This window comes from Schistocerca serialis, chromosome 2 (genome assembly GCF_023864345.2).
Source record: "Schistocerca serialis cubense isolate TAMUIC-IGC-003099 chromosome 2, iqSchSeri2.2, whole genome shotgun sequence".
Lineage (NCBI taxonomy): Eukaryota > Metazoa > Arthropoda > Insecta > Orthoptera > Acrididae > Schistocerca > Schistocerca serialis.
This window is the reverse complement of record NC_064639.1, coordinates 107,974,641-107,989,002: the sequence shown is the minus strand read 5'-3', so window position 1 is coordinate 107,989,002 and position 14,362 is coordinate 107,974,641. Positions and strand designations below refer to the sequence as shown.

The window sequence follows — 14,362 nt, the reverse complement described above, 5'->3', positions numbered from 1 at the left end:
ATGCTTTCTGCAGTTCGCTTCCTCTTTGTGAATAATAACTTCATCAGATATTGGAGTTTGTCAACTGGAAAGAGTATTACTTAAAAATTAACGGAATCGAAATGATGTTGCTACTCAGTTTCGATTAAACTTGGACATGTACTAGGCGAAAGTTATTTTAGAAGGGTACCTGCAATCGCTTTAAACTGTCATTTTTTTTTCCTTGTAAATGCAGCCGTCTTTTTCAACTGGTAGTTATCGTTCTTTTCTTTTTTTTTTTCTTTACCCAAACTTCCTTCGCTATATTATATCAAACATTTTCAGTGAATTTTACAGCGAACCCGTCGAGAAAAGTGTAAGGGAAAGTATGTGTACATTTCATTAAAGATAGTCACATAATGAAAATTATTTACATTGCACCTGAATGTACATGAACAGATGCTAGAAGGCTACTATTTTCTTAAGCGTGGTCTTTATGCAATTAAGTAACAATTGTTTCCTTGATACTCTATCTTCAGACAACATCAAAGAAAAGGTGTAGAAACGCGCTTTTACTAACAGTGTCTGAGACGTTTTGCATCACGTCAGAATTCAGTGAGAAGATTTTTAATATGTGTAATACTTTCACATAATGGATATTAAAGAAGACGGTGGCTACTGTATACTGATTCAGTATCAATGTAAATAACTTTCATTTATTTCCATTAACTAGCTTTCGAGTGTTTTCAGCGTGCTCTGCGGAAGGTACACATTCATTTTTGTAAATTGATGTTGGTCGCAAAGTGACTTGTGACAATCGTTTTCCGCATCCGCCAACCAAATGTGTGTGCTACGCATTTTTTGAAGCCGTATTATAATTTAAAGTAGACATATGTATTTTTCGCAATTGAAAACTCTTGTGTTTCGCATCTTCATAATGTAACTGCCGGTTACCGGGACAATACTTGACGGCTGCGAAGGACGAGTTGAGACGAGAGATGTGCCCGTCTTTCGCTTTTACAACGGCCGGAATTCTGCTGTGGACATTTCCAGTGAGGTGTCTGAATGTCTGTGGGGGAGCTCACTCAAGATCCGAAACCAGAGAAGGTAGTGTTGTTGAATGCTGAGGAGTTGACATTCGAACTCAACACAGAGGCTTCGCCTGAGGCTCTGGCTCATGTGTCGGCTACTGTAGGGCTCCGCATTAACACAAACAACAAAAAAGAGAAGTTGCGATGGCTGGTGGCAGGAATCCAAAATGACCTGTACATTAAACTTGAAGAAGAATTGAACACATTATTTCTAAACTATTGTAAATTCCGTCCGAACGGGCCTTGGAAGGCTCAACGGCACCGACCGGCCGTCGTGTCATCCTCAGTCCACATGCGTTGCTGGACGCGGATATGGAGGGGCACGTGGTCAGCACAGCGCTCTTCCGGCATACGTCAATTTACTAGACTGGAGGCGCTATTTCTCAATCATGCAGCTCCTCAGTTTGTCTCACAAGGGCTGAGTGCACCCCGCTCGCCAACAGCACTCAGTAGAACGGATGGTCACCCATCCAAGTGCTAGCCCGCTTAACTTTGGTGATGTGACGGGAACCAGTGTTACCACTGTGGCAAGGCCGTTGCCACCTTATTTCTAAGACGGCGAGAAACATAACTTATACTAAGGTGTGGTGCCTATTCTTTCAGACATGTTCGACAGAACAGACACCGCAGCGAATCCGCAGCTAAGGCACAGTATACACAGATAAAAAAAAATTACCTATCTCAAGATAGGCGTTGACTGTGGATATTGAATCACATACATAGCCCCTTTGACTGTTGAGAGATGCCACTAAAACCGCCCAAAGATGTAAACAACCATGCATGAGCAGCGCCTATAAGACGGAATGGGGTCCGACAGCCGATCAGTCCTAGTCATTCCACCAGAAAGAAGGACCACGGCTCGTGTTGTCTGCAGTTCAACCACGCCCATACGGTCAATACCGCGATTAGATCACGTCCGCATTGTTACTTTGTGTCAGGAAGGGCTCTCAACAATGGAAGTGTCCAGGCGTCTCAGAGTAAACCAAAGCGATGTTGTTCGGAGATGGAGAAAATACAGAGAGACAGGAACTGTCGATGACATGCCTCGCTCAGGCCGCCCAAGGGCTACTACTGCAGTGGATGACCGGTACGTACGGATAATGGCTCGGAGGAACCCTGACAGCAACTCCACCATGTTGAATAATGCTTTTCGTGCAGCCACAGAACGTCGCGTTACGACTAAAACTGTGCGCCGATGTCAACGGCGACGTCCATCTTTGCAACCACTACACCATGCGGCGCGGTACAGATAGACCCAACAACATTCCGAATGGACCGCTCAGGATTGGCATCACGTTCTCTTGACCGATGAGTGTTGGATATGCTTTCTACCAGACAATAGTCGGAGACGTGTTTGGAGGCAACCCGGTCAGGCTGAACGCCTTAGACCAACTGTCAAGCGAGTGCAGCAAGGTGGAGGTTCCCTGATGTTTTGGGGTGTTAATATGAGGGGGCGACGTACGCCGCTGGTGGTCACGGAAGGGGCCATAACGGCTGTACGATACGTGAATGCCATCCTCCGACGTCGCTCGACTAGAGTGACCAGCATGTTCTCCAGACATGAATCCTATAGAACAGGCCTGGGATAGATTGAAAAGGGCTGTTTATGGACAAAGTGATCCACCAGCCACCCTGAGGAATCTACGCCGAATGCCGTTGAGAAGTGGGACAATCTGGACCAACAGTGCCTTGAGGAACATGTGGATAGTATGCCACGACGATTACAGGCAAGCATCAGTGCAAGAGGACGTGCTACTGGATATTAGAAGTACCGGTGTGTACAGAAATCTGGACGATCACCTCTGAAGGTCTCGCTGTAGGGTGATACAACATGCAATGTGTGGTTTCTATGAGCAATAAAAAGGGCGGAAGTGATGTTTATGGGAAAAATATTGTACAGGTACCGGAACTCTCGGAACCGAGCTGATGCAAAACTTTTCTTGCTGTGTGTGTATGAAAATTGAAGGGAACACTGCTGTCAGTTGCAACGGGACATAACGAGCAATCAGCGGTGACGAACTAAAATATGTATCATACCGGGATTCGAACCTGGGATCTCCTGATTACCTTTTTTCTTTTGATCGCATTTTGTTCGTGATTTTCCATTCTCTTTGTTCGGGGCGGACGTACCATGACGTTTGTTCTAGTCCATCTTCGTTCCACAAACTCAATTTTTTTTTATTAGATAGGGGAGCTAACCGTCTGACTGAACACGCTGAGCTACCGTGCCGGCTGAAATGTGGAACGCTTGACGATTTTGCGTGTCACCTTTGCGCAGGGGCCACGCTAATCTTCTCTGACAGTTCCAATTTTAGTATATTTACCGCCGAAGCGAGTACGCTTAGTAGGCAGGTGTGTTAACCAGTGCGCCATCCGGGAACGCCTTTACCGCTCCTGTGCGGACTGTGTCGGCACACCTCATGGCCGATCCACAGTTCCACCGAGCGCAGTCTATCCGCATCGCTGTCCAGCCCGTCTATTTACTCACTGTTCGCTGCTGTGGAAGTCCCATAGGAGGCCGGACGTATTTGTGCATCCACACTGGAGAAAGTGTATCATTTGTTCAGCTGGGAATATCTGTTATGTGAATGCGTGGTATCTGTTCTTTCGGAGACTGTCACTTCTCGCAGAGTGCAGGCCAAGTATCGTCTTCCTATTACTCAGTACTGATGCTATCGAAGTCTGCGACCGATCTGGGGTCGACCAGCGATGAGCAGCTGCTTAAGTCAGCGTCGACAGGAGGCGCTGAACTCTGCCTTCCTGGAGGTGTGGTGCTGTTCGCTCTTTCCATTGCCAGCCGGTCGTAGTGGCCGTGCGGTTCTAGGCGCTACAGTCTGGAGCCGAGCGACCGCTACGGTCACATGTTCGAATCCTGCCTCGGGCATGGATGTGTGTGATGTCCTTAGGTTAGTTAGGTTTAATTAGTTCTAAATTCTAGGCGACTGATGACCTCAGAAGTCGCATAGTGCTCAGAGCCATTTGAACCATTTTTTCCATTGCCATGCTGGTCACTGCCTTCTTGATGCCGTTTCGCGACCGTGCCATAGTCGGTGTGCATCCATGCTTTATTACTGCACACAGCAAAAGCCTGTCTGCTTCAGGAACGTCGCTGTGGACAGGCCATCGCTTTCTGACAAGGTGCATTGTCATGCTGATACAGACTATAAACCTCTGAAATGCTCCTCTGCTGTACACTCAACACGGTTCTTGTCCTTCTAATTTAGCGTTTTCTTACGTGCGATGACATGACCACAACCCAATCATTAAGAACACCCGCCATGTCGTAACACAGCCTACTCTGTACTTCCCACTGCTGACGCTAGACTAGGTGCCAGGTAGCATTCTCCCGGCATTCGTCAAACCCAGAGCCTTTCACCGGATTGCTGCAGCGTATAGCGTGATTCTTTATTACAGATCTAAGTAGGCTGTTCAGGTTTTTATGTTGGTGACGCCACGTATCGCTCTGTATGAAAATCGCTGACTGTGCTGTGTGCAGTCTGTGGCTGGTTGGACTCATTGTTGGAATATTCACTAGTTTAGTGTTGGGCAGTTGGATGGGAACAGCGCTTAACGTTGGGCAGTTGCAGGTGAGCCGCCAGCAGTGGTGGATGTGGAGAGAGAGATGCCAGAGTTTCGAGTATATATGGGGCTTTTGAGCACTGTTAAGGTAAATACATTGTTTGTTCTCTATCAAAATCTTTCATTTGCTAACTATGCCTATCAGTAGTTAATACCTTCAGTAGTTAGAGTCTTTTATTCAGCTGGCAGTATTGGCGCTTGCTGTATTGCAGTAGTTCAAGTAACGAAGATTTTTGTGATGTAAGTGATTCTTGAAAGGTATAGGTTATTGTTAGCCAGGGACATTCTTTTGTAGGGATTATTGAAAGTCAGATTGCGTTGCGCTAACAATATTGTGTGTCAGTTTAGTGTTTATCAGAATAGGTAAAGAGAGATCTGTCTGAGTATGCTCAGTTTTGCTCAGCTGTTTCAAAATCAAATAACGTAACAGGATTTCCAGCACTGTCATTCTTAATTTTCTAAGAGGACGTTTTACAAATAACTCGTTTCCTTTCCTCCATTGTCCAGTGATGGCACCCTTTACACCCCTGAAGCGTCGCGTAGCATTGACTACACAAAATGGTTCAAATGGCTCTGAGCACTATGGGACTTAACTGCTGTGGTCATCAGTCCCCTAGAACTTAGAACTACTTAAGCCTAACTAACCTAAGGACATCACACACATCCATGCCCGAGGCAGGATTCGAACCAGCGACCGTAGCAGTCGCGCGGTTCCAGACTGTAGTGCCTAGCACCGCACGGCCAGTCCGGCCGGCATTGACTACACAGATATGTGACTTAGGAGGAGCTGCTCGATCATTATACCCCATTTTTTCAACTCCCTACGCACAGTCATTGTGGCAGCTGAACTGTTTGCAGCGCTTTGGACCTCACGAGTGATTGCTTCCGCTGATTTCAACGGACAAACGTGTCCGTCATTACACGAAGTCAGTCTAGCCTTCCATAAAATGTATTTGCCGTTGGGAATATGCTCAACCATCAGCTGTAGAATGGAATGACGAGAATGAAAATCTGTGCCTAATCGGGACTGGAACCCGAATTTCCCGTGTATCGCGAGCGCTCAGCTTACCATTTGCTATCATGCATGAATCACATCCCGATCCAAAATACTATGTGTCTTCGACCGCGCATCTACAACCTGTACTCGTACATTCATTACTCATGCATGTCCAAAGGAACTTTGCATCGTATTCAGAATAATACAGGCACTGGCATATCGTATTTATCCGCCGACTTGGGTAAGCTACTATCCAGGAAGGTGTCTCACCCGTACGGGAATATACATAGCGGATGTACAAGTTGTAAGACGCATGGCTGACGAGATATGGAAGTTTGGGTGCGGCTGCGAGTCGTGCGTGAATTGTCACATGGTAAGGCGACAGCTCTCTTCAAGCTGCACATCTGGGTTCGAGTCCCGGTCCGGCATAAATTTTCATCGTCGTCATTCCATTGTACTGTTGATGGTTATGCATATTCGCAACTGCGAATATATTTGATTTATTTCATACTGGCTGCAGTGGCCGTGCAGTGCCTATTTTGTAGCAGGTCAGAATAATTCAGGCGCCACAATATTGTTTTTATCTGCCCTGTTTCGATTAACTGTAGTTGTTCCTTCCCGTTTCCACTTCACACACACCAATAGTCGAATTGGGCAGCTTTAGAAAGGTTAAAATATCCGTGATGGATTTCCCATTCAGGTGACATCGAATGGCTAGTCCACGTTCGAAAATACTGATCCCGCCTTACAGACCAATTCAACAGTTATTGCTTCTTTATCGACAACACAATACTCTCTTTTTTCCTCTTGTACAGTACGATCCACCTCTCGCGGTCAGTTCCGCATATTTATGGGTACCTGTAACCGGGTAGTATATTGTTTCCTCGGCTGTGTGGGGTAGTACAGACAGGTCACGTACTTTGTGTCAAGACATGAACTTGTTTGCAGCAAGACAGTTACCCACACAGGACTGCGTCGACGTTTGGAGCATCACGTCCTGTCAGCAAGGTGTCCATGACGCGGCACCAGGAAGAAGTGGTTCAAATGACTCTAAGCACTTCGGGACTTAACATCTGAGGTCATCAGTCCCCTTGAACTTAAAACTACTGAAACCTAACTAACCTAAGGACATCACACACATCCATGCCCGAGGCAGGATTCGAACCTGCGACCGTAGCAGCAGCGCGGTTGATGAGGTGGTGCTCCTAAGAACAACAACGGATATATGAGTGACACAACGTCGTCATAGTCGAAGTGTTCCAGTTTTTTAAGAGGATGAAAGAATTTATTTACCGTAATTTTTTTTTTTACATTTGTACCGCCTTTGTCGATCAGAGACAAAAATTTAATTAAATTGACGGCAGAGTAAGTTCGAGAAGTTAATTACTGTCATCAACCCTCCTGTTTCTCGAACCAGAATTTATCTCTCTTGTTGATAAAAGAACCTGCATGCAACATTTTTAAAATTAAGTTAGGAGAGAGCTTGGACGACAGCAAAGAGAGCGTATTTTATGAAATTATTGAGTTTCCTTGATGACAGTGATGGTTTTTATGTGGGTTATAAATCATGGTTGATTAGGTTGGTGCATAAGTTCGTAGCATTTTTGTTTTACGCGTTGGTATTCCGGTTGCTCTGAGTTTATTTATCGACTTTCATTTTTTTTTTTTTATTTGTAGCGTGCTGTTGCTATTTGAGTTTACGTATCGTCATTTTGTGATCTGGATGGAGCGACTGGAGTTGCGGACGCTAGAAAATAGTGGACCAACAGTAAAAATCGGAACGTTTCCGACACTAACTCCTGTTTCACTTCATTAGAGAGATGACAACAGCGACGGCAGCCTTTGGACAGAGCATGGCAGAAAAATGGTTTTCTCGTTTTAAGATGATCGTTTCGACATTAGTGACTCTCCACGTTCAGGAAAACCTTCCGGTTTGATTAAGATCGTTTAAATGCATTAATCCACAATTATCCACGTCAGTGTACACGAGAACTGGTAAATGTAATGAACTATTATCATTCCACCACCGTGCGAAATTTGCATTTCAATAGTGAAGGTTCAAGAATCGGGTATATGTGTACCGCATGCTCTAAGCCAAAATTACAAAAATCAGCGTGTGGCGATATGTGCATCTCTATTTGATCGTCATCAATTGGCTGGTGAACAATATCCACCATTCCTGTCCTGTATCGTTACTGGTGACGAGAAATCGTGTCTTTTTGCTAACTTAAGGGAAACAAAGGGATGACTCAGCCGAAACAAAGCAGCGTCTCTCCACAGAAAGACTTACCAGCATCCAATAAACATAATTTTATGCATCTGGTAGAATAGTGACGATATGGTGTACAGCGAATTGCTTTCACGAGGTGCTACCATCATTGCTGACATTTATGTGAACGACTGAGACATCTAGCAGATGCAATCCAAGAACAACGACCAAAATGAGTACGTGGAGTGATGGTACTCCACGACAACACCCGCCCGTATTCGGCTGCTAGACTGCACAGGAGTTGGGCTGGGAAGTCATTCCGCACCCGCCTTAGCCGACCGGTGTGGCCGAGCGGGTCTAGGCGGTTCAGTCTGGAACCGCGTGACCGCTACGGTCGCAGGTTCGAATCCTGCCTCGGGTATGGATGTGTGTGATGTCCTTAGGTTAGTTAGGTTTAAGTAGTTCTAAGTTAAGTCCCATAGTGCTCAGAGCCATTTGAGCGGGTTGGGGGTTGGGGGGTTGTTTTGGGAAAGGAGACCAGACAGCGAGGTCATCGGTCTCATCGGATTAGGGAAGGACGGGGAAGGAAATCGGCCGTGCCCTTTGAAAGGAACCATCCCGTCATTTGCCTGGAGCGATTTAGGGAAATCACGGAAAACCTAAATCAGGTTGGCCGGACGCGGGATTGAACCGTCGTCCTCCCGAATGCGAGTCCAATGTTTAACCACTGCGCCACCTCGCTCGGTCCATTTGAGCGCACCCGCCTTATCTGCCTGATCTTGCGCTCTCATATATTTTCAGCTTTTCCGTTCTCCGTCAAACAACATTCAGGAGCTTTGCAGTGGACGAATAGTGTGTGGTGGGGCTATCACTCTGGTGTAGAAGTAATTCAAAAGCCAAGATCGCTTAAATACTGTTTACTGGATAACCGGTTTCAACACACTAAAGGTGTCATGATCGCATCTGAATGTAGCTTAACATTTATAAACCATTAGGTATAACGATATATGAGACAGACCAGCTGATATAAAATCATTGTTCACTGTATATCAGCTGGTCTGCCTCATGTATCGTTATATCCAAATGGTTTATAAATGTTAAGCTACATTCAGATGCGATGATGGCACCTTTAGTGTGTTGACACCGGTTATCCAGTAAACAGCATTTAAGCGATCTTGGCTTTTGAATTATTTCTAAATGTTAAGCTACACTGAGATGCGATGATGGCACCTTTAGTGTATTGACACCGGTTATCCAGTAAACTGTATTTAAGCGATCTTGGCTTTTGAATTATTTCTACTTCAGCAATTTCTTTTCCGGATGTAAATGTGCTTCGTAAATGTCTCGGCAATTTTTTCGTCTCAAAATGACGTGATTTCCACAGTCGCTGCCTCAGAAAGTTGGCAGACAGTTGTAAATACTGAATGAGAGTATGTTATTGATGACTAAAGTCTCTGTTATGTATGTCTGTTGTGTTTACTAAACCTACGGAAAAACGGTACGAACTTGCGCATCAGACCACTAATATGCTTTTGGAAGCATCTATTTTTAATGCATATCGACCACAGATTTCTAGTGACCTTCAGTGTTTATAGTGAAAACTACTTAATTCTGTGGTCGATAGGCAATGGTAATAGTGGAGTCGAATCGCATGGTAACAGCAGTACCATGTGTGCTGTGAGTAACCAGAGATAATATGGAAAATTGGATATGTAATTTATGTGTGCCCCATTCGAAGAGAGCACCAACACTAATTCATGGAAGTGAAGAAGTTATTTCATAAATGCCAGGTTGCAGGTATCCGTATTTATACTCAAGACTGACAAGTGCTCTCTGTCACAAAGGTACGCAGGTTTCAGGTATTTATTAAAAGACGTCTTTTATACACCACTAGCTGCACTAGAAATTTTCATTCTCCAAAACCGGTTTTCGGGTTCATAACACATCATCAGTGGCATATTACGCACTTCTATCGCAATGACATGCGTGTCAGTTAATACGACAGAATGAAGTATGACATAGTAAACAGTTTGTCATGTATCTTGCTGCTGTCAAATTTTAGGCAGTGAGAATTCTTGATAATGTTTGACATTAGTCTCATAGACTCCGTCCCCGGTAGCTGAGTGGTCAGCGCGACAGAAAGTCGATCCTAAAGGCCCGGGTTCGATTCCCGGCTGGGTCGGAGATTTTCTCCGCTCAGGGACTGGGTGTTGTGTTGTCCTAATCATCATCAATTCATCCCCATCGACGCGCAAGTTGCCGAACTGGCGTCAAATCGAAAGACTTTCAGCCGGTGAAGGGTATAGCCGACGGGAGGCTCCAGTCACATTTACATTTACTGTCACAGAACATTTCTTGTGCACATCATGGTATATAGAAGATAGATTTTAATTAAAAAAAGTACTTTCTAGATTTGTCATAAGGTTGCTTTGACCGCCTTTTAGTCGGTTGTGTAATAGGAACTTAATTCTAAATGGACTTTAAACGACGCAAAAACGTAACTCTTTTATTGCTATTGCGAGGGCTTGGCAGGCAACTTTAGAAGTCATGAGAGTCAAAAACAGAGGCGCTGCCGGAAACAGCTGTGTCGACAGAAATAGCTCTAGCGAGGTGAAACGTCACGAATTCGTCGATGCTAACAATGCCTTTAGCGCTGCGGGAGAAAAAGGAAATAAAGAGTGGTGGCGCTGGCATGCGCCTCCTTGCCGTTTGTTTGTTTGTTTGTCTCCGGGGCCACCACAATGGGAGCCTCCTCCCTCCTTTTCCCTTTCCTTTGACAGCGAGTGCGGCGGGCTGCTGGCAGTCGGCCAGGTGCGGCGGGCGTGACGGAAGGACGCCGGACACAAGGAGCCCCCGCCGCGCCGCCTGGAAGTGACTCTGCAACAGCACTGCCGGCTTGTGTGTGGCAAGGCCGCGCGGCCCGGCACTCGCGACTCGCGGCTCCCTCCAGCACACCTCGCAAAGCGTAGAGGCGTAATCGCTTGTAACTGAGTGGGTGACACGAAAGTTCTGTAATCGTAAAGTCGGCGGTTCGACTCTCGCTAGTAAAGACTTTTATAAAAATGTATTTCAATTCCATATTGATAAAGAAATGGGAATGTCAACAAACAAATACTACAATTTTGTCATATGATGACATGATGGAGACCGTGGCTGTTGTTTGAAGGCAAATGTTGATGGTGTTAGGACAGTGCCCGCATCTCGTGGTCGTGCGGTAGCGTTCTCGCTTCCCACGCCCGGGTTCCCGGGTTCGATTCCCGGCGGGGTCAGGGATTTTCTCTGCCTCGTGATGGCTGGGTGTTGTGTGCTGTCCTTAGGTTAGTTAGGTTTAAGTACTTCTAAGTTCTAGGGGACTGATGACCATAGCAGTTAAGTCCCATAGTGCTCAGAGCCATTTGAACCATTTGTTAGGACAGCAACCAGCCACAAATTTACTTTCAGTTCCTTTATTCAAAGGGTACCGTTACCGGTTTCGAATCGTTGTGACTCATCCTCGGACGGTTTACACGCTTTCTTTATGACATGTGCTGTGTTTTTTACAGATTAATTGTCCTAAAATATAAATAATACATCATTATAAACACGCCACACACAGACGGTTGCGTTACAAATGGTTCAAATAGCTCTGAGCACTATGGGTCTTAACTTCTGAGGTCATCAGTCCCCTAGAACTTACAACTACTTAAACCTAACTAACCAAAGGACATCACACACACCCATGCCATAGGCAGGATTCGAACCCGCGACCGTAGCGGTCGCGCGGTTCCAGACTGTAGCGCCTAGAACCGCTCGGCCACCCCGGCCGGCGGTTGCGTTACAGATTTTCGTTGCATGTGACTTACGTGAAACGTCGGTTTGGAGTGTTTGTTTTCATAACATCTGTTGGACGAATATTATGAAAATAAAGTCACATGTATCGAAAATCTGTAACGCAATCGTCTGTGTGTGGGGTGTTCACAATTATGTATTATTTATATTTTAGGACAATTAAACTGTAAAAAACACAGCACATGTCATAAAGAAAGCGTGTAAACCGTCTGAGGATGAATCACAACGATTCGAAACCGGTAACGGTACCCTTTGAATAAAAGAACTGAAAGTAAATTTGTCGCTGGTTGCTGTCCTAACACCATCCACATTTGTCTTCAAACAAATACTGAATCATAAGTTAAACACAAATATGTTTTTATTTTTGACTAGAGTATTACTTACATGGAAATGTGAGTTTCTGCAATAATGAATTGTACGAACACGGCACTCGGTCGCTATCCCATTGTCACAAATTTTGTATCGTGGGCATCCATAGGTGTAGAATTGAACCGTGATGAATAAGATCTCTTCAGTTGCATGATAGTTGTATCGGAAATGAAGATTTGTCGTACGACTGAAGCGGTCTTATTCATCACTGTACAGTGTATTTGGCTTTTTATTATTCTGTTATATCTAGATTTCGGGTATAAAATGCAAGGAAACTACAGAATCAGAATTAATTTACGTTAAATAATAGGTAGAAAACCACGTTATCCTTTAGAAATGATCCATTTTAGTCAATATACGAGCTGATGACGATGAGGTCCCATACTCCGAGGAGCGTAAGCGACGATGCGGGAGACCCGCACCGCTGTACTAGGCAAGGTTCAAATCAAATGGTTCTGAGCACTATGGGACTTATCTTCTGGGGTCATCAGTCCTCTAGAACTTAGAACTACTTAAACCTAACTAACCTAAGGACGTCACACACATCCATGCCCGAGGCACTAGGCAAGGTCCTAGTGGAGGTGGTTTGCCATTGCCTTCCACCGACCGTAATGGGAATGAATGGTGATCATGAAGACGAGACAACAATACCCACTCATCTCGAGGCAGGAAAAACCCCTAACCCTGCCGAGAATCGAAACCGGGACCCCGCCCACGGGAAGCGAGAACGCTACCGCAAGACCACGGGCTGCGAACACATACCAGCTGCGTGAGGTGTAATCGAACAAACTTCTAGCAGTACATGCCACCGCATGACTTTACAGGACGAAACTCAGGTTACTGATTACAACAAGGACAGCAGCCTCGGTTTGCTTCAAGTAGCTTAAGTAACGCCCTCTATATTCCAAAAACTAACCCAGTTTCTTTTCGATATAGCAGTTTAAAACCAATTTTTTATTAAATAAGATCAGACAGTATATTTGCATATCAGCTTTAAAATACCTCAATAAACGCCGATATACTACATATTTTTGATATGTTAGTGGTCAAGCTAGCCGTCAAATTTTGTGCAAAAGATTATTAACTGGTTTATGTTACCGTTCCCTACAGAACTGTTACATCAGATTCGAAACAAAAACTAAAAATTTTTTAACATCGTCATTATAAAACATAGACGCAGTCCATCTGGAATTCGCGAAAAGCTAAAATCTAACGTAGTAGTTACTATTATTATGGTTAAGTGATCGACTAAATAATTAATTTAAAAGAAATATAAAAGTTCATGCAGATTTTTTTAGATGAGTTGACATCATAGTGAAATACTGAATTTTTCCAATAAATTATTGGGTTTATAACTTTGCTTCCGCCATTTCGGAATAGACTGCAGTAGAGACAGGTGGTGGTGCAGGTCGTGTGATACGTTACATTTAGGCATGTGTAAACTTAAGCCGGCCGCGGTGGTCTAGCGGTTCTGGCGCTGCAGTCCGGAACCGCGGGACTGCTACGGTCGCAGGTTCGTATCCTGCCTCGGGCATGGGTGTGTGTGATGTCCTTAGGTTAGTTAGGTTTAAGTAGTTCTAAGTTCTAGGGGACTTATGACCTAAGATGTTGAGTCCCATAGTGCTCAGAGCCATTTGAACCATTTTTTGTAAACTTAACTCCATCAGAATATTAATCGTTAAGCGGTTGCATCATGAAGTTATTCTCGACAGAATGTGTCAACTTACGAGCCCAATTCTCGTCATTTGCTGGAGGTTTTAATTTTCTGCTTTAACATGAAAAAATCTGCGGCTGAGGCTCATAAAATGCTGGGTAAGACCTATGGTTTCCGTAACGATCTCCTGTGATTGTTTGCGAAGAAGAGAAATTTGTTGACATCGAGAATAGATTTAAGTGTCAGGAAATCGTTTCTGAAAGTATACGTATGGAGTGTAGCCATGTGTGGAAGTGTAACATGGACGATAAGTAGTCTGGACAAGAAGAGAATAGAAGCTTTCGAAATGTGGTGCTACAGAAGAATGCTGAAGATTAGATGGGTAGATCACATATCTAATGAGGAGGTATTGAGTAGAATTGGGGAGAAGAGAAGTTTGTGGCACAACTTGACAACAAGAAGGGACCGGTTGGTAGGACATGTTCTGAGGCATCAGGGGATCACAAATTTAGCATTGGAGGGCAGCGTGGAGGGTAAAAATCATAGAGGGAGAGCAAGAGATGAATACACTAAGCAGACTCAGAAGGATTTAGATTGCAGTGGGTACTGGGAGATGAAGAAGCTAGCACAGGATAGAGTAGCATGGAGAGCTGCATCAACCCAGTCTCAAGACTGAA

At 44.7% G+C, this 14,362-nt stretch overlaps 1 non-coding gene across 1 annotated transcript; it reads right to left on the bottom strand.

The window, feature by feature from the left end:
- Positions 1–3,282: 3,282 nt before the first annotated feature.
- LOC126458758 (U6 spliceosomal RNA) lies at positions 3,283–3,388 on the bottom strand. Its single transcript, XR_007585726.1, has one exon. It is a non-coding gene; the product is annotated as a U6 spliceosomal RNA (small nuclear RNA).
- Between the last annotated feature and the right edge of the window lie 10,974 nt (positions 3,389–14,362).